The sequence below is a fragment of the Crocodylus siamensis genome, chromosome 2, assembly GCF_052110815.1.
Source record: "Crocodylus siamensis isolate JL-2025a chromosome 2, ASM5211081v1, whole genome shotgun sequence".
NCBI classification, from domain to species: Eukaryota; Metazoa; Chordata; order Crocodylia; family Crocodylidae; genus Crocodylus; species Crocodylus siamensis.
In genome coordinates this window covers 91733910-91755496 of record NC_143396.1, presented here as the reverse complement: position 1 = coordinate 91755496, position 21587 = coordinate 91733910, and the positions used below count along the sequence as shown (strand labels likewise).

Genomic DNA, 21587 nt, shown 5'->3' with positions numbered 1-21587 from the left:
TCAGTCACACGGGATGCCCATGCCTGCTATGGGACAGGGAAATCTGGGTGAGGGGAATCCCCTACCCTCCATCAATGCTGACCTCGTGAAGGAACACCTTGAGAAGCTGGATACCTTCAAGTCAGCCGGCCCTGACAACCTGCACCCCAGGGTACTCAAGGAGCTGGCGAGCGTCATAGCCCAGCCCCTGGCATGGATCTTTGAAAACTCCTGGCGCTCTGGTGTAGTGCCCGAAGACTGGAAGAAGGCCAATGTGGTGCCGATCTTCAAGAAAGGGAGGAGAGTGGATCCGGCTAACTACAGGCCCATTAGCCTGACTTCTATCCTGGGGAAGATCTTAGAAAAGTTTATTAAGGAGGCCATCCTTGAGGGACTGGCCCAGGCTAACATCCTAAGGGACAGCCAGCACGGGTTTGTTGCGGGTAGGTCTTGTTTGACCAATCTCATTTCCTTCTATGACCAGGTGACCTATCACCTGGACAAGGGAGAAGAGATTGATGTCATATATCTTGACTTCAAAAAAGCTTTTGATCTGGTATCCTATGATCACCTCTTGGCCAAACTGACCAGTTGTGGCCTTGGCTCCACCACGATCCGCTGGCTGGGAAATTGGCTTCGTGGTCAGACCCAGAGGGTTGTGATTGATGGAAGTCACTCATCGTGGTGCCCTGTAACCAGTGGGGTCCCTCAAGGCTCTGTCCTGGGACCCATACTGTTCAACATCTTCATTAATGATGTGGACATTGGAGTCAGGAGTGGACTGGCCAAGTTCGCCAATGACACCAAACTTTGGGGCAAAGCATCCACGCCAGAAGATAGGCGGGTGATCGAGGCTGACCTGGACAAGCTCAGCAAATGGGCAGATGAGAACCTCATGGTGTTTAACACCAAAAAATGCAAGGTTCTCCACCTTGGGAGGAAAAACTTGCAGCACCCTTATAGGCTCGGCAGTGCTACGTTGGTTAGCACTACAGAAGAAAGAGACTTGAGGGTCATCATTGACCACAAGATGAACATGAGCCTGCAATGCGATGCTGCGGCTAGTAAAGCGACCAAAACGCTGGCTTGCATCCATAGATGCTTCTCGAGCAAATCCCGGGACGTCATTCTCCCCTTGTACTCGGCCTTGGTGAGGCTGCAGCTGGAGTACTGCGTCCAGTTTTGGGCTCCACAATTCAAAAAGGATGTGGAGAAGCTTGAGAGAGTCCAGAGGAGAGCCACGCGCATGATCAGAGGTCAGGAAAACAGATCTTACGATGACAGGCTGAGAGCCACGGGACTCTTTAGCCTGGAAAAGTGCAGGCTCAGGGGTGATCTGATGGCCACCTATAAGTTTATCGGGGTGACCACCAGGATCTGGGGGAACGTCTGTTCACCAGAGCGCCCCAAGGGATGACAAGGTCGAACGGTCACAAACTCCTGCAAGACCGTTTCAGGCTGGACATAAGGAAGAATTTCTTTACTGTCCGAGCCCCCAAGGTCTGGAACAGTCTGCCAGCGGAGGTGGTTCAAGCACCTACATTGAACACCTTCAAGAGTAAATTGGATGCTTATCTTGCTGGGATCCTATGACCCCAGCTGACTTCCTGCCCTTTGGGCAGGGGGCTGGACTCGATGATCTCCCGAGGTCCCTTCCAGCCCTAATGTCTATGAAATCTATGAAATCTATGGTGGGCACTGCCTGCCTGTCCCTCTGGGTACAGCCAAGCTGCGGAGGCAGAGCCAGGTACACACAGATGCAGAGTAAGACTCAGATCCCCAAGCAGCTGTCGCATGTTGTGGCATGGGCCAGTGTTGTGCAGGTGCCTGTCCTGTGCATGCTGCCAAGCTGCCCAGGTGGCCCTCAGAGATTCCCTTCACCAGTGAGTGCATCAGGTGTGGCTGCTGGGGAAATGTACCTCACTGCCACCTTCAGCTCCAGGATTAGGGGGGAAGTCCCCACATGAGTCCAGGAATTACATCAAGAAGCATGGCAGGTATCCTGCAGAGGGGCGCAGAGACCCCCATGCCAGACAAGAGGGTACTGGGAGGGAGTATCAAAATACAAGTTCACCCAGGGCACCATTTTCCCTAGGTCTGGCTCTCAACAACCTATGCTGATGTTATGCTGATGTTCAGATGGTTTGCCACAGTAGCAAGATCCAGATTCAATGGTGTATGCAGAATTCAGTTGCCATCTGGACAATATTTGCTCAAACCAAAGCCAGTTATGGACAAATCCTTCATTCTGAGTTAAAAGGCACTTAATTAGGTCAACTGTTCCTTTACAGAACAATTCCTTTACATCTGTTTTAAATTGATGGCTTTCTTAAATCTCTTCCTATGGTCTCTTAGATACTAGAATATGAAGTTGTGTTAAGAAATAACAAAGCAAAGTTATTTCTAATTATTTACAGCTTCAAAGGTTGTCATTGAACATGACTCATTGCTCTTATCCCCCGATTATGTAAATTCCCTTTAATAATTCTTTCCTTATGATTTGTTAAGTAAGAGTACTTAAATACTTTTTAAGTTTTTCAATTTTTAAGTTTATAGTGCAATTACAAAAGAACACTGAAATGCAATACTGCAGTGCACTGTGAAATGCTCCCAGGTTGAGGTAGAACTACTGCTATTTCCTAGAAACACTTTCCAGTCCCTAGAAATCCACTGACAGAGGGTATGTACACATGTATTAACCTTCTGCCAATTAAAATGACTTAGTCAACTTAACAGAGCATACACACATATGCAGAGTCAATTTAAATACAGCACAAGATAATACATCTCTGAGGTGTGCTATCTTGAGTTACATTAGTTAAGCCACCTTAGCTCACAAGATGGCTACTACTATGTCAAGGAGCTCTATGTATGTTTGCTCCAATGTGGCTTAATTTAAGTCTACTTAGGTAAGTCAACTTGGGTAGGTTGACTTATTTTAAGTCAGCTTAATACAAGTGTATATACCTCTTGGTAAGGCCTACCTTTTACAGTTAAATGTTTGTAGATAGTTGCATTAGCTTTGAGGGAACACTTGGAAAAGGGGGGGGCATGTAAAATCTTTTTATTTATGAAGGATAAAAGTTAAATCACAAGTTTGACCTGTAAGGGTAAGAGTAGAATATCTCATGTGATTACTCAGGTTTAGCCATGTGGAATAGTAGTTACACAGGGAAAATTAAAAAAAATAAAATAGGTACGGTCTGAAAATTAAAATGTTTCCATTCTTTTCCCATTGTTTTCATCATAACGTTTCCTATTGGAATTCAAGTTTGTATAAAGTTATATGGAGCTAGGTTACGCTTTAGACATATACAGACAGTCCTCAACTTACAACATTTCAAGTTACAACATTTCACACTTCCAACGTTTATAATTTGACACCCTGTTTCAACTTTCTGACATCAGTTTTGACTTTACAACGCCACACCAGTGAACAAGTTTGTTGTGTCGCTCATCTCCCTGGAGAACATCTGTCCAAACTTCCTTGGATACTTTCTTTAAGAAAGCAGACAAGACTCCAAAAAAACCTGCAGCTAAGACTCCTGTGAAAACTCCAGCCAAGAACCCTTTGAAAAGTCCAACCAAGAGCCCTTCAAAAAGTCCAGCAAAGTCACCTCGAAGAAGTCTTTCCAAATCAATATGATTGCTATTTACAATAAAATATATGAATGTAGCTATATTACTCATCTATAATTGATTGAGTACAAAATTCTGGGGTATTTTTGGTGAGAATAGGGTATCGGGCCTTGGTTTGAAAACCAGTCCCCCATTTATAACATTATTTCCTATGGGAAAATCAGTTCCGCATTACAAGATTGCAAGTTAAGACGCAGTTTTCAGGAACCAATTGTGTTGCAAGTTCGAGGACTGCGTGGATAGTGTTTAGCATATTTTGGACAAGTTAGAATACATTTTCTGGTGGTCTAAATCAGCAAATCTACACTTAACCATTAACAGCTAAAAATGTTTGTATAATATTGCATGCTTGAAGCTAGTGATAGAAAAACAGGAAACACATACATTTTAAATTTGATTTTGTGGGAAGTTATTTTGGCTGAGGAAATCTTGTAACAATTCTGTGCAGATGTGCCACCAAACAGATTGTAGATTTTTAAAAATAATTTAGACACTTCCAAGCTGGACTTAATATGAAATGACTACTTAGGAGTGTAAAGAGAAGTATGTAGATGTCTGCAGGAGAACTTAATAACAGCATGATAACTTTTCAGGATGTTTTAATGTAATGAAATTACACCCTCTTATATTCTGGTTGCCATCTAGAAGTGCTATGTTTCATCTGGAGGCTGGAAACAGATTTGACGTTCATTAATTTTCAAAGCTAAGGAAAGTTAGTTTTTTGTCAGCTGTTGGAAATGTGCTGTCATGGCACTTTGATGCTGGTGAGTTTTGGCTGTCAATAAACAATGATGGTCCCTAGAAAGAAAACAAAGCTGGTTGATTTAGTCACTATAGATACAAATTGATCATTGTCACATGGTTAAAATGGGAATTTTGGGCAATTTTGATTTTATTGGTTCTTTTTAAAGGTATGGGCCCTCTTCTGAGCTTTACCTTCAAAACACATTTCGCTCATTTGAGTTAACAAAATTAGATGTAGCTCACAGTAGATTGTAGAATTATTCAAAACATGGTCATCTGAGTTTTCTAGCAGAATACAGAGTGAATTGTCTTTGAAATGATTTTATTAGTCCAGTTACTAATTACTTCCCATATAGTTCTGAAACATTGTATCATTTTATATGTATAATGGAAAAAAAGATTTCTACAATTTTTCCAAATTGAGTAAAAAATAGCCTATTTTACATGCAAGGTGCATGAATTGATCTTAGGAATAGAAAGCTATTTTCACAGTTATTTTACTTCCCATGCTGTGCTATGGTATGTTTTTTTAAATAAGAAAGATAAATAAAATATAAATATTCATAATAATAATGATATCTGTCTATTGGTACAAAATGGAAGCTTATTACAGTCAGAAAGCCAGATTTTGACTTCTCTTACATTAGTAGTAAATTCAGACAATAATCACTTCAGTATTGTATTGCTTTTACGTAAAACAGAATATGGGTCACAATGTTGATAGTTATGATGGCTAATGTCACCCAGCTATGAGAGCTTGCTACGTGCCATTGTGATCTCAGACTACCCCTGCACTAGCAGTAAGGCACATGTGTGGCATGGCAGGTAGTGCAATTGTGTGGATTGTACATCAGAGCCCATCACACTTTTACCTACACATCCTCAGGGGCCCAACCCCTTTCCCCCGCCTCCACCAAAAAAACCCCAGAAAGCACCACTACCGCCACCACCAGCAGCTACAAAAAAAATCCAGCTGAAGTAGATACTTAAACATTTGTTTGGATGTTTTTAGCATTTAATAGAACCAGTCATATTAAATGTCTGATACAGTTTTAAAAGCCAGCATTTCTTAAAATCAAGTTGCAGTTGCTACTATAAACTACTTTTAAATTATCTGGAAAGCCTAAAGACTCAATTAGAATAAACAAATGCATGTTGTCTGTTTTTTTCATAAAAATACAGGACTCTTCTGCTTGGAAGGTGTGACTCTACATTAGTGATGGTTTAGAGTGTGATGTCCAAGCAGGGACAGTAGCTCCTAGAACTCTGGGAAGTACAAGCAAGTTGTGGCCACTGATGCATTTTTTTATGTGTATCTGTTCCTTTCTGCCTGGCAAGTGTACAAAATGGTAGAAAGGCTCCCTTTTACCTACTTTTACCTACTTTATCTACTTTTTCAGAGGATAGCATAGAGGCATTATGTTAAGCATCACAACTACATCCAATGAATAAAGTATTTCAAGCATATAGCAAACAGAAATCAGTACAATGATATGTGCCAGAATCTGTAAAAGACAGGAAACAAGAGTTCTGAAATGTGCAAATTTGTGCCATTAATTTTAATGGAAAGTTAACATAAAATAATTATCTACGTCTATATTCTGCAGTACACAAAAGTTCCACTCAGCAAAAATGAAGAGACTGCCCTTGCCCTCCAGTGTTTAAATTTTAAAAGGCCAGAAGACAGACAAAGCCAGGGAAAGTCGGGTACAGCATTAAAGCATAAAAATAGTTCAAATGATACACATACTAGCCTTGGCTCTCTCAATATTGTTGACTGCCTTGCTGTGGATCATTTTAACAGCTGGCTAATCCTCAAGCCCAAATATATTCACAGATGCCCAAAGTCTTAAGTGTTTCAGACCATGTTTGACCTTTACAGTTTCTAAAACAGAGTTCCACTCTTTCATAGTTCTTCAGTGCACCGAAAATTAAGGCTACAATCTTCAAAAATGTTTCTGGTTGGCCTCATTTTTGCCTCTATTAATGGTAATGTGAAAATTCTCGTTGACTTCACTGGCAAACACAGGCTTCAGTGCTTTTGAGAATCCTAGTCTGGAACTTTAGTGAGGGCATGAAATAGATTGGATTTTATGTTGTTTAATAGTGAGGACATGCTGTAGGTTCCTTAAACCATTTTCATACTTATTTAATAAAAATCGTAGTTGTTTTATTTATCTGAAATTACTGCATAATCTCCACTCTGCTGATTTATAGAGCCACAGAATGTAAAGATTTGTCATAGAACATTTTTCTTTCCGTCAATAGATTTTTGCTCAAGCCCTTGATTTTTAAGTACTTGGTTAACAGGTATAAATATGAAACAACAGTTTAAATTCAGACTCTAACACCTTGTTGTTCTGCAACATAGTAAATTAAAATCTTACTATCTCTGTAATTAGTTGATTCCATTTAATCCATTAATAAGAAATTAGTGGAGATATTCATTTTATGCTTGAATTGTTTGTGTCATCTTGTGCATTTTTATTAATTACAAGATTACATACTGTTTTTCCTTTGTGAAGGGTTGGAATTCAAAACACCTTTACAGCCTTTTCACCTATAGCAAGGGTGGGCAGTTATTTCAGGTGGCAGGCCTCTTAATGCAGCCACATCCATCTCTCTTTTCTGTCTCTTCCCTGTCTCTTCTCAGTCTCTCTCTCTCTCCTCTCCCCTCCTCTCCCCTGCCTCCAGAACCCAGCAGAAGCTGTAGTTCACCAGAAGCCCTGAAGCCCAGCTGTTGACTCATATGGGGACTTCTGCCGTGGTGGGTGGGCAACAGTGTCAGCTTTTGGGCATAGCCACCTGGTGTGGCAGAAGCTCTTGTCTAGGTCCTGACATATGGGCCCATAACTGACACTGCTAGCAGGTTCCAGATTTTGGCTCCAGGCAGAAATTTCCATTGCACTGGGAGGGTTGTGGCATCAGCTGACACCACCAGCAGTTTCTGCATCAGGGCTCCTGAATTTGCTGGTGACATCTACAGCTGACACTGTTGCCCACCCACTGCAGCAGAAGCCCCACCTAGGTCCACAACCGATGTCATCATGTCATGGTCTGATGATGCTGAGCAGAAGCAGTCCTGCCAGCCAGCTCTACATGGAGGCTGAAGTAACCAGCCACCTGTTGGCCAGATCCAATGAGTTGGCAGCTGTCCACATGCAGGCCAGATATAGTCTGTTGCAGAGGCATATTTCCTCTACCTGACAGACATTTACCTTTGATTCAGGAAAAGAAGCCACATGCCTGCAGTGGCCCAGGCCAGAGACACCAGAGGGTGCTAAAGCATGGTTCTCTGGCTGTGTTCACTTCCTGTTCCTGCTGCCCCCAAGGTTTTTGGGATTTGTAGTCCACAGTTGCAGCCAGTAAGTTTGAGTGGGGGAAGGGATGTTTAATCCCCCTCCCTGACCCCAGACTCCAGACTGGAAAGCATGCTGGGATGCTAGGGAACTGTGATTTAACTTCAACCAGGAAGGGGTCTGGGACAGAAGTTCCATAAACCAGTATGACCCAAATCAGTTAAGTCTGATACTACATTCAACCAGATTTACCTTAAACCAGTTTCAGCCATTTTGAAACTGGTTTATGTGCACTAAGCTTCTGTTCTGTTACAAATTTAAAGCAGTTTAAACTGGTTTGTATGCAACTTCTGTCCCTAGCCCAGAAGTTCAGTACACATAAACCATTTTCAAAATGGCTGAAACCAGTTTAAGATAAACTTGGATGGATGTAGTATCAGACTTAACTGATTTAGGTTCCAGTGGTTTACTGAACTTCTGTCCCAGATCCCCTCCAGATTCAAGTTAACTTACAGTCCTCCAACATCTGAGGGTGCTTTGCACCTCCCCCACAAACCCCACCCTTGCAAGGATGGCAGGTTAGCCTTGGCCCAAGCTGTATGCTCCAGCTGAGGAGGGAGGCGTTCTTTAGCACCCTCCGCCTTCTGGCATGGGCCTCTGCAGGAATTTGGCTACATTTTCAGAATCAAAAGTGCATGCCTCTTTACCGGCTTATTGGTTCAATCTATGTATCTAAGACTAACCTGCAAAGATTGAACTGATTCAGCTTTGGGCTTTTTGACTATCTGTACTTAGATAATGTATCACCTTTAGGGCCCAGGCCCATTTTTCATTGGTGTACTTGTACCACACTTTGCATAATGGAGACTAGATCAGTTCCTGAATTTCCTAGGTGTCATGACAATTATTATTATTGTTGTTGTTATTTCATCTGCCATTACTGATGAGTAGCATAGTACTCTGGGTAGTACTTTTGGGTAGTAGTTTACTCTACACGTGCATTTACATCACATAAAATTCCACAGTAAGCGAAAATAGGCTGGCGTCTACAAGTGCAAGCATTAGGGTGCATTAATGCTGTGTATGATCTGACTTGGGACTAAAGTTAGTCCCAAGTCAATCCACATACACAGAGTTACTGTGCAGTTAGGTGTCTACATGTGTGTTATTGTGCAGTAACTAATCACGCATAAATGCAAGTATCAAATTCATGCCCAAGTCAGCGTAAGCCACCATAGTAACTGCACAGTATGGGTGTGCACATGTACATGTGCACCCATACTGTGCAGTATTTTTTGGTTACTGCACAGTAAATGTGCATATGTAGATGCATCCATTGGGTGTTAGAATCTAGCCCCTACTTATTTTAGCTACATCTCTACACAAGAGCATATTTTGACTTAATTATCAGCCTTTTTTTTTTTTAAGTAAAGGAGCCCTGTTTTGCAAAAAAAAGTATGTATGTTAGAGATTTGTCAGAAATGGGACGTCTTGTTACTAAGAAAAATGGGAGATTAATAGTTCTAATGTTCTTTTGTTATCAACTTTGAACTTTAAAAGAATCTACAAGTATTTTCCTTGGAATATTATCCTCAGAATTCTTCTAACACTTTTGGAAGATATAGAGTTTTGTCTTCAAGCTTAACATAATGAATGACTACATAAAAATATTCACTTCTGCATGCTATTTCTTGGTGATTTTTAATTTTTAAAAAATATATACCATCTGTTCCCATGCATTTATCAGGAAAGTTGGTTATAAATGGTATTTCTGTCCCACGGGAAATCCTGATTTTGAAATTTGGTTTCATTCTGATTAAAGTCTTTGCATTTTTATGAAAAACTATTTCATTTTGACATTGTTAGAATATTTTATTTTGAATTTTCTATAGCAAAGTTTACATTAAAAAAATAACACTGTATATATTTTATATGGAGTACTGCATAATACAATATAAGGTGAAATGACAAAATAAAATAAAAAGTTTTGACTTTCAGAATCAGATATTATACTATTAACATATAATATCAGCTTTACTGTTGGTAATGTTAATGAAACCTGTATGTTTGTGTTTCAGTTTTACAGAATCAGTATTTTCTGACAGAAAATTGTTAGCTCAGTAAAGGAGGTAATTGATAATCTAAAGTACTAGTGTGTTGTAACTCTTGCTAACTTTACTGTGGTCACTTATACCTGCAATATTTTAAATGCTGCTTAATGTGTTGTTGTGCAGGTCTTTGTATTTTGGGAAGCTAAATAGGTTTGGTTTCAAACACAAAATAATGAACAACTCCCTAGCCTTTGTATGTAGGAAACAATATCATTTATGTTCTAGTTTATAATTCTTAAGAAAAACATTTCTCTAACATGCTCGCAGGGTGCTTAGTTTGTAAATATTAATTTAGTTCAAAACTTGATTATGAAGAAATGAAACTATCTGAATTTTTCTTTATCATGATTTTATTCACTCCATAACAGTCATACTTTTATGATGGTGGTTCATGTAGCATTTTAAAAAATTGAATGATTAATAGCCACTAGGATCCAAATACCATTGCCTTGGGTGGGAAGCTGTTCTCTAGCACCACTTTCATGTTATATTTCTTTCTTTGTCAAAAGAAGGAAAGTAAGAGGTGGGAAAAGAGTTTTCTTGTATCTCATAAGTAGACAGTTTACAAACAATATGCCAACATCACTAATCTTTAACTCTTTTCCATTGTAATTAAAGTCTGTTCATCACAAGCTACTTTGGAGATCAAAGAAAGGAGCACCATTAGTAGCTGAGACCTTGAAACAAGTCCACATCTTCCCAAATATTATAGTTATAAGCATAGTTAGAGTAGGACTGTTGCTGCAGCCACACAGTCACCACTCCCACTGTCTGTGGCAGTGTCCTGGGTGCCCAGCCATGTTGTTAGGCCTCTGATTAGACTTGACGTATGGCACTGGCAGATTCCATTATGTATTTAGTCAGGTTGTTGAATAATATCAGTAGTTGTGCTCTTGTGGAGACCAGCTATTTAAGATAATTATCCACATCAGAGGATCCTAGGGGCACACTTTTTAATGTAAAATAGAACTTTATTTAACAGAATTGATCATTTGGACCACTCCTAATCCAACTTGGACTACTTTATAAGAGATCATACATAAATCTGTTCCTTCATTATTCTGCATTTACACTATTTTATATAGTACCTATTATATTGTTCTAGTTGTGTGAGAAGTTAATGTCAGTTGACTAATGAAGTACTTGACTAGATGACACAATGTAGAAAGTTTAAGTAGCAGCAGGAGAAGAGGTCTTCATACTCTGGTGTATTTTTCTGCCAGTCAGTGGCCATATGGAAACACCCATAAATCCAGATTGACAGATTTAAGAGAAGACAGATTGAAAAGCCTTATTAGATAATTGAGTCTATCCCCATGAAATTACAGGATATAGTTTTCAGATAAAGGACATCATATTATTACATAGAAATAATATATAGTTACTGATATTGACCTAACAGTTACTAGATTGAATTGAAGTTACAGAGGTGAGATTATATGTATTTTCAATTCAAATTAATACAATCTAATAAATTCTGAAAGTAATTCTTGAGCATACAAAGAAAATTGCTTGTTGAATTGATAGAAAAATATGGTACATATTAAAGTTTATCCTTGTAAAAAACCTACTAGTAGCCACAATAGATGTTTTGAATCAAGAGCTTTAGCCAAAAATCCCAAAGGGCGGCTAAAAAAGAAATTAAAAACTCTTTTCGTGTTGCATTTTTCAATTAATTTGAAACCATCTGTTTGCTACTACTTGTAGTAATGTGTTTGTATATATTTCCAACACTGGAGAACAGTAAACAAATCTGCTGATAGCATGTTTAACTTTTTTCTTTTCTAATTTTACAGTAAAGTCTCTCAGTTTCAGTGGGGTTTTTAGAAATGAGAGAGAAATTGACCTACTTATATTTGTTTCATTTTTGTTATGAAAACTCTACAATCTAGTCATAGTAGTGCAAGGTCTAAATATCATAATTTATATGTTCTTTAAAAGTGTGATAGTTTAGACTTAAACAGTGTTTCTTCTCTTAAGGTATTTGGTGTTTGTATGATTTCATCTCATGTTAAAATTACTGCAAAAGAAATCTTACTTAGTATTTTATATTACAAAATTAAATTGAACCATAGAAGGTCACTTATTAGAAACATTTTAATGTAGGGAAAATGAATTATACATTTTAATACAATTGATATAACTCAAGTGAGTTAACATCTCTATATTTACTTTTCCTATAAATTGTTAACATTTTCATTACATCTGGCATTGCTCTTTCTGCTCTGTGTACATGTTTATAAGACTATGGTATTTAATGAAGAGATCTTTTAAAAGTGTTGATAGCCATGAATAAATTATATCATATTTGATCTATGCTAAAGATTCAAAGTCCAAGGACTTTGAATAGGGCTTAGAATAAAAATGTAATTAGGCTACATCCCCAAAGTCTGATATATCTTTAAACAAGACTGCAAATGAAACTTTATTAAAACTTCAAATGAATTATTTCATTGCTTTTTTAAATTCATTTTCCCACTCTTCTCTTTCATGTCTGTTACTGACATTGCTGCTTGTATTTTACCTGTCTATTCCAGGGTATTTTAATTATTTACTGTTTAATGAGTAGTACTGAAATGAAGCTTCATTCAAAGCTGCCCACTCGGAAACAGATTTTTTGCTTCAAAGCTTTCCCAAGTATAGGACTACTGCAGCTGAGCCTGCAGTTCTCACCATATTAAATACACTTTTCTGGAGGCAGTGTTTCCTCTTAGTAATTGACAGAAGAGGAGTCACTGCTCCTAGAGATGTCTTCTTAGTGGGAACGATGGCCAGTGGGAGTGCGGCAACTGCCAGTTGAATAATTTTCTTCTCCATACATACCAGGGATATTAAGGATTGCCTTAAATTTAATGTGTAAAGTACAATATTAATAAAAGTATAACTTAAATATATACAATTTAAAAATAAATTTTGAAGGCAATTATCTGTGTTCTCTGACAGCTTCATTATTGTGCCTGATGGTAAGAGCTAAATCCTATTTTGCTTTATGTGCCTGAATGATGTACCTCGTTGCATGACTGTAGTTTTGGCACTTATGCACAGTTTGCAGTTCAGCTGTGTGCATGCAAGTGTACACATACCAACTGAGCCTGTTCATTAGGGCTGTGTTCTAATGAGGAGAACGAGAAAAGTCCTACCATGTTTAAGTTCAATGATATACTACAGTGGGTGCCACCCACTGTGGCTGGAGTACCAGAAGCAGCCCTGAACTCTCTCCAAGTGCCTCTGCAATCCTCTTCCCCTGTCCAACCTACTGCTCTGCTTTCTGCTTCCTGCCACTGTGCAGCCTGTCCCCTCCCTGATCTGCTGTGGGGCAAAACAGAAGCTGCCCTTGTCACTTGTGGCACTCATGCTACAGATTGGGGACCCCTGGTCTAGTGCAGGGCTGGTCCATCTTGCAGCCTGAAGTCTGCAGGTGACATGCAGCCTGTGAGGGGCTCCCCCTCCCTCGTCTGACTTCAGCTTATTGCCTCTACCCCTGGGGGCACATTAAGGCCTAGGGAGTCAGAAGCTTATGGTCCCAGGGCCCGCATGTGACATATCATGGCACAGTACAGTGGAGGGTGGCATAGTAGAGAGTTCACATGCTTTGTGGTCCTGCCACTCAGAAGTTAGCACTGATCTAGTGGCTAGGGCACTTGCCCAGGAAAGAAGAGCTTCAGGTTTCAGCCCCCTCCCAACTCTCCCTGCCCTGCTTAACTCCAACCTTCTGCTTCCCAGCAAAGTGCTCTTACTACCAGCCCACTGGTTAGACATTTTTGTACACCTCTTGACCCTTTTCGTACACCTCTTGAAGCTGTCCCACTGCACCTTGCACATAGCATTTATTGCGTAAGATAGAAAAACAACACTTGGGAAGGTTTCTGCCCTACTGGGAGGAAGTGCCCAGGCTAGAATTCTATCCAGGACTGCATCCATCTGGCTGAGCTACCTACTCTTCCTCCTGGCTTCACATCTCTTTCTCTTAGTTGCCCAGTGGGCCAGTTTCAAGGATGGTTATGGCAAGTGTCCTAATAGGCTATAATGGCAAAATTCTGCATAAAGTATCAGCACAAGAATTGTACTGAAGTATTGATAAGAGTGTTTATGAATTAACAGAAATAACTTTTCTAATACAAAGTAGGCATCTGTCTGGAAACTTTCACATTAATTTATAAAAATGGTAAGATTCCATGCATTAAAATCATATACAATATGGCTAGGGACAGAAGTTACATTAAAACTGGTTTAAGTGACGAGAAACTGGTTTAAACCTGTAACAGAACAGAAGTTCAGTGTACATAAACCAGTTTCAAAATGGTTGAAACTGGTTTAAGATAAACCTGGTTGGATGTAGTATCAGACTTAACTGATTTAGGTCAAACAACTTTATGAAAATTCTGTCCCAGACCCCTTCCTGGTTCAAGTTAAATCACAGTCCCCCAAGTTTCCAGCATGCTTTTCAGCCCTGGGCTGGGCTGTCCTGTCTGCTCCAGAGAGCAGGGCAGGGCTGGCTCCGCCCCTCTGATCTCTAGCTGGAGCAGTGAGGGCTGGCTCACTAGCCTCCAAGGAAACCCTGTCTGGGGTCTTGGGTCAGAGAGGAGGGTTAAACTCATCTTTCCCAGAGTACATTGCTGCCGTGCCCTGCTGGCTTACTTAGTGCTGGCTGCAACTCTAGATTACAAATCCCAGAGGCACCTGGAAGCAGGAAGAAGAAGTGATGAGCAACCCTGTACAGTCCAGTTGCTGTGCTTGTGGACTGCAAATCCCAGAGACCTCGGGGGCAGCAAGAAGAGGAAGCGAACACACAGCCCATGTTGGCTATGTGCTGGAGCTGTGCTCTAGCACCCCCTGGCTTCTGGCTTGAGCCACTTCAACCATGTGGCTGCATTTCCTGAATCACAAATGAATGTCTGTTCATTTGCTTATTGGTTCAATCTTTGCAGCATAGACTAACCTGCAAAGACTGAATCAATTCAGCCTTGGGCTTTTTGACTGTCTTAGTCTATGTGATTTTATTTTCTTATTCCCTTGTTGTGGGGTATTTTAGATCTGACAAAAAAGAAACATAAAAATATTGACCAAACAAAATACATACCATGTGTCTGTGTTCATTGCTACTTTTCTGCTGCCCTTTCCTCTTATTTGTATACCTACCCAAAAAGGTTAGGAAACTTTTGTACTAATGCATGTGAATTGTCCTGCTGAATATGAGCATATGTAGGTTTTTGCAAGATTGAGGCTATGGATTATTACATCTTTGAGCATGGACTATCCCCTAAATCATCTCTATAAAAGGGCAGATGACTTGCTGCATTAAGAAAGATAAATAGCATGACCTGAGTACAAAAGGATTTTTTAAAGACTTAAGTTCAGATTTAAAGAAAAGCTGTCATTCAACTACCATCTGCAGTATGAGTTACACTGTAAAACTAATTACTTCTTCTGGAAAGATGAAACCTTTAAAATTGTATATTATATGTAATTTGTGAAAATTCTTGGCAAGAGATAGGTGGAAGGCAGAAGGCTTCCTTACATATGTTCTCCACACCATGCTGGGTCCTGGGTCTGCTGTACTATCCAGGTGTCTACCGATTTCTCCCCATTGGCTGATTAAACTGAGTTGGAGTCTAAGAGCCAAGCCAATTGTAGAGATTGGCTGGGCTGCTTTAGGGGAAGGTCCTAGACCTCTATCCAGTGCTGCACTGAATATCTACAGCCTCCCTTGCACCAGCTGTGGAGGGTAGGACACCCGGAGGAACTAACGCTTACTTAAGAATTGGTGATGCAGCCCGCTGGGGTCATAAGCTGGCAGTGGCAGTTGCTTCATGGAACCATGAACATGGACATTTTCATAATATGGTTTACAGAGTCCTCCAACACTTGCCCCTTCAATGGTAAAAGGGTAAGAGAGGCATGTACATGTCTACATCCAGTACACACACACACATACCCACCTCCCAACTTGTTTTTGTACACATTTCCCAGGCCACATGAAGTTGTGTGATCTCATCAATCCATCAACCTTCCCCTGGCCATGGTCAAATAAATCATCTGCATCACCAGTCAAAGAAAGCTCAACTGGGAAGGCTGAGGGTTGGAAGGGGAGTGTTCTGTTACTACAGGGCTGACTTCTGGTCACATGCTCAGATTTGGAAGAATCAAACAGTTTGTGATATTAGCCAGTTAAAACAAAGGGTCATGGTTAGCCCAAGCAGTTCACAGCTGCCTTCCCTTGCTAAAAAATGATTATGAGTGTCACCTCTAACATTTGTTTACAATTTTGCTGTTTAATTATTAAATAAAATTGCAACTCATGCACCATAAATTATCCCTAGCTAGTGAAGTGTTTCATCCTCTGAGCAAAATCTTCTTAGACGCTTCTTTTGTTCAATAGCACATTGACCAAATATACTACGGCCAGTCTTATTGTAGAGTATATCTGAGAGTGTTGTATAGTCACTTCTAGATGTCTTGTACTTATGTACTGTGAGTTCTGATGTGGTCTATAAAAGGTCTAACTCCCTGATTTTCAACCAAGATGTCATGGCACCCTGGGGTGCCTTGAGAGCCTTTCAGGGGTCTTGAAGGATACTATGCAATGTTAGTACTATTAGGTGTGCAAACATGATTCACAAGATAAACCCACTGATTTCAAATAAAAATCCACAGTGCTAAAAATATTCTGACCTGTTGTGGTCTTTCTAAGTTCTTTGCAACAGAAAAAATATTGTATTTCCATAGTAAAAAATTGAGAGAAAACTAAGAACTGGCATTTTATGAGGGGTGTCTTGACCCTAAAAGTGTTCAGAAGCACTGGTTTAACTTTGAGTGGTCTCATAAAAACAGTTTTTAAAACATGATTACTAACTTCGTACTGCCAAAAACAAAAAGGCTTTTAAACTACCACCCAAAGATTAAACCAAAGGTTCCTAAACAAGCACCATGGATCATGAACCTCCCACATCATCATCCTTTTTGAAGATTTCCTTGTTTCCCCTGCAAATAGTCTCAGTCCTTTAACAAGGCCAGCTCCCAGGATAGTTAATGCCCAACCTTGTCTATACTGTCAACTCCCAGGCCCCCAGGCTTGAACATTTCCGACCACAGGAAGTCCTTTGTCTTCCTGTGCTATGGAGCACAGTAGAGGGTTTTACTCTTTTGTGGTTGAACTGGATGGTATGCTGGCAGTGCTTAGTGAGGAGCCATCATGTTGTATTACAGTATCCTTAGGAGCCTAAATGATTCTGCCTACTAAAAATCCATATAAAATCTTAAGTAGTATAAGTTGCTCATGATTAACTTATTGTAAAACCAAAATCACTCATTTTTTCTGAATTTGCAAAGTTTTCTTTCTCCACAATACTGTCAAAAATTGCTTTTTTGGGGACTTAGGGAAGATGAAAACTAAAAAAGGGGAAAAAATACATTTTTGCCTGTTCTTAGATATATGAACATAGGTTCTTGTACATAACAGGAATTCCACTAAAATCTGTGCAATCCATTTTACCTCAGTCTAGGCTAGCATATCTATTTACTGAATAAGGACCTTATTTTATTATTTTGTCAACTGTTTATTTGAGCTCTCAACATATTTCCAATGCAGACTTATAAAACCCCTGTAAATAGTGGCTTACATTAAAAACTATGACATATTCTTAACTATTTCAGCATGAATACTGCTACCATAATTATAATAATTGAATGTCGGAGGCTAAAAATAATGCAAATATTCAAGCAGTTAAACTGAAAAAGAAGCAAATATCTTTTAAAAATGGTAATAATATTTTTCTTTTTTTTGCTACCATTAAATTTTGCTTCTAGCAGATTTTATATCCACATTGCATAGTGTAATAATTTATTTAAAAAGATGTCCAGTAGTTTTAGATTAAAATGTAATATAATATAAAGTGTTATTGTTTTGTTAGGCCGTTGTTTTTAAATAAAGTGGAATATTTTGCTAAACTCCTCAACAAATGTTTACAATTTAGAACTAAATGTGCTTTCTACATATACTTGTGCTGTTGAAGAACTGTGCCTTATAGACCTGTCAGCTTTTTTCATACGATCGTTTCTGCTGCATTATTTTCATTGGTAAATGTACAAGCTGATAGAAAAGGAAATAATTAGGTACTCTCAATATTGCTGAGGCATGGAGCTAGAACAGGTCAGTCAGTGCATTTTACAGATTGTGACATTTTAAATTACCTGTACAATACTGGAAGCAATCTTTGGACCTAATTAACATCCTACCTAATTAATGTCAGGTCTGTATGTGCAGACCTCCAGACAGATTCAGACTTTATTTATTTATTAAATATCATATTATTCAAACTTGCTATCTCTAATTTCTGTATTGAAAACTTCAGATTGGTATGCTGTTTTCTTAAGTGGGAGTAACTCTTCTGTTTTTTCTCCTTCAAGTAATCAATGCACTGCTGAATGAGTTCATTTTAATGCACTCAATCATGCCTCTAATGTTTGTAGCTTACGGGCGCAAGCATCAGTAATGCAGGAATGTTATATGGCTTTAGTTTGGGCCATTTCATAAAATATTCATGGAATCAAAAATGTGCATCAAAATAGCGGCTGGGAGAATTACATTTATGTGCCTGCTTTTATGGCAGCTTCACATTTAAACCCATTTGTGTTAATATCTAGTCAATCTTTCTACTTAAAAAAAAGCAAAATGGTAGTCATCATATGTATTCTTTTTTGGTTAACATTTGTCTAAGATACCTGCTTTGATATAATAAATGTATGCTTTTGAACTGTTCTATAGGAAGGGAAGTTGTAAAGGAAGTTTTAGATAATATTCAGAAATATAGGACTGTTTCTCTGTTAAATTCACATTACATTGAACTCTTGCTTTTTAAGTGAATGGATACAATCTGTTTTTGTGGGCTTTAGGCAAACTCTAACTCTAATAGTTTCTGTTCAAACAGTGCACTTTCTTTTCACTGAAAAACTAGTACAAATCTTAGTGCATATGTCTCCAACTACTATGAAAATAGGAATGATTTATTATCTTTAATACACTGAGTGGATGAATGATGTCTTTGTATTAATATAATTGTTTAGAATGGGTCTCCTACTGTAAAAGGTATGTAGTTACACCATTTCATTCCCATTATTAAGATGAATTGATTACTGATAGGTTTTTTTGATGTTGTGTCCTGGGGTCCCATTAAATTATAATATTTTTGCAGTAGTGCTATATATTTTGTGAAAATTATATTTGTGTGTTTGACTTCTTTGACTAATGAAAAGAAGAATAAATATTTCTAAAATTTCAAGTTTAGGATACACTGGGATAATTTCTGAGCATATTACTTGGGGATATTAAATGTGCAGACACTGTTACTAATGATAATAATAAAAAATAGCTATAATTTTCATATATAATATTTTGAAAATGTATGCTATAGATTTTTTGAAAACAGTCATTTTCCTCCGGGGAATCTGGGAGAGATATATGGGATGTCCTTTACCTTCCATAAAATATTCCTGATGATCACTCCCACACAGTATTCTTCCTCTTCCTTTGTCTCTCTCCCTCAAATGATAGTAGAAATCATTATAAATGTACTGTACAATTGATCTAAAATAACCCTAACTTTTAATCCAAAGGTCATTTATAACCAGCTTTATTCCTTCTCCAATTATGTTTATTTAATTTAGTTTGTTTTAAAATACAAATGTCTCTATCCACTTGCTCTAGGTACTTATGCAAATATTGAAATTAAAAAAAAAGTGAAAAATTAAAATTCTGGAGTCACTCCAAGTCAAACTAAATCAACTAGGTAGACAGAATATATAAACGAATCCTCCATCCCCCTAAAGATTTTATTTTTCCAAAGAACTCTAATGCTTGGGAGAACAAGTGGACCTTCTGGCTTGTCCCAAAGATAGGCAATTTCCAATTATTCTGGAGTAAAAATTTTAAATATATTCCCAGTAACTGCATCTCCTGTAATCCAAAAGGAGTCTGTTTTAAAGGTCCTGGGGCATTGCAAAAGTATGGCAGTATTGTACAGAACAATCTCAGGTAGTCAGATCCCTGATCAGTTAGTTCTTTTGCAGGTAAAAAATTATGTGTTTCCCTTTTATAGGAAGTTAGTGCCCATTTAACAACTCACTCTAATTAATTCTTAGGATTTCACAGTCTTGGCTGCTGTAGTTGTGTCTGCAGTAGAACTACATTTAGACATATTTTCACCTAATTCCATTTGAATGATACCAGAAAGTGCAGACTGCCTCCATATGTTGATGCTTGATGTAGATGGATTGTTCTCTAAAGAGTCTTTACTGAGTTCTGGCAAAAAGAATATCAGGTCAAGGCTCTTATGGCTAGTTCAACTTCAAGAACCGCAGGGCTTGTGGAATATATTACTTCAATTTCCACCCTGTCGGGAATTGTCTCAAGGCAATCCCTCAAAAAATGAGGGCGAATGGGACAACAGAATCATCTCATTCTATACCTCCAACCATTCCTGTAAGGCCGTTGAAAGGTCTAAAAGGCTATTGTGTATATTCTTTAAGGCCATCTGAATCTGTCCCTTTAAGAGACAGCATCTCTGAGTCTAAGATGAAATAGGTATGCTAAAGATAACTCATATCCTTATATGATTTAGATATGAGAGGTAGTAGAACTTCCTTAGTAGAAGATTTTTCAGTTTCACTAGAATCATACTATGTATGTCTGGCAGTCTCTTCCATCAACATCTTATAGCATATCTATTTCTTTATCAAACAAACAGTTAAGTAACAATTTCTCTATCCAAATCCATGATCTGAGCCTAGTAGCTTCAACTGTGTAACCCTGTTGAAATGAATTGCCCCTGAGCAGTTAACTGCACTGTGTTAGATGATGTAATGTTCCCTCAAGAAAGTCCCATGTTTCAAAATGGGAAGATAGTTTTTCTTATGGTTTTAGCAAGTCTTCCTGTCTGGTCTAATATAATCAGGAGTGTAATATTTTCAAATTCTCTGAATTGATCTTGGTCGCATTTAAAATTAATTTTGTAGCTGTATCAACCTGGTATCTTCTGTCTTCAGACATCCAACAAATGAAGTGTGTGAAAGAACTAATATACTGTACTTCTTTCCACCTATTTATGAACCTAACCTTACTTGGGACTTGCATTCTACTATAGAACCTAATGAAGTTATGTGCTTGAATTTCTTTGAGATGGTCCCCTTTTATCCTCTCTTTTCCAAAACAAAGTACAAGCACTGATGACTGATTCTTGCTATATGGCATTCATTAGGTGCGATAGTACTTTGTCCAGACTATAAATTCTTTTTTCTATTCACACTCTATTTACTCAGGCTTTCCCCTGTTTACCCAGGTTACACTAATCTATATAAATTAGGGAGGGACTTTATATACTAGCCTGAGATACCTACACTCATTGGAAATGACTAGCTTATATGTGCATATGGAGATATATCACATGGAGAAAACATTAATTCATTTTTCATCAAATAGTCTATTCACTTGAATAGAGAATGAACCTATCATTTGAAAAAAAAATCTATTCTTCACATTTCCGCCCATCTCCTTCACAATCTATAAGTGTATGTTCTGATTATAGGGGAAAGAACTGAAGAGTAGTTTGAATTGTGCTCCTTTATATATATAGTTAAGGGTTTCTACTTTGTATAAGATTCTGACTTCACCTGCTAATCAAAATGTAACACAACAATGTGGATCTGCATTGGCAATCCACTAAAACTTCCATTTACTCACAAAAAATATATAGCTTGGTTGTGACTGGGAATATAAGGATATTGACGATAAGGAAGACTTATGGATACCTGTAAAATTTAA

At 38.5% G+C, this 21587-nt stretch overlaps 1 protein-coding gene across 1 annotated transcript in view; it reads left to right on the top strand.

The window, feature by feature from the left end:
• The window catches only part of TTC29 (tetratricopeptide repeat domain 29), a 197319-nt gene that overhangs the window by 42898 nt on the left and 132834 nt on the right, over positions 1–21587 (top strand). The window lies entirely within an intron of this gene.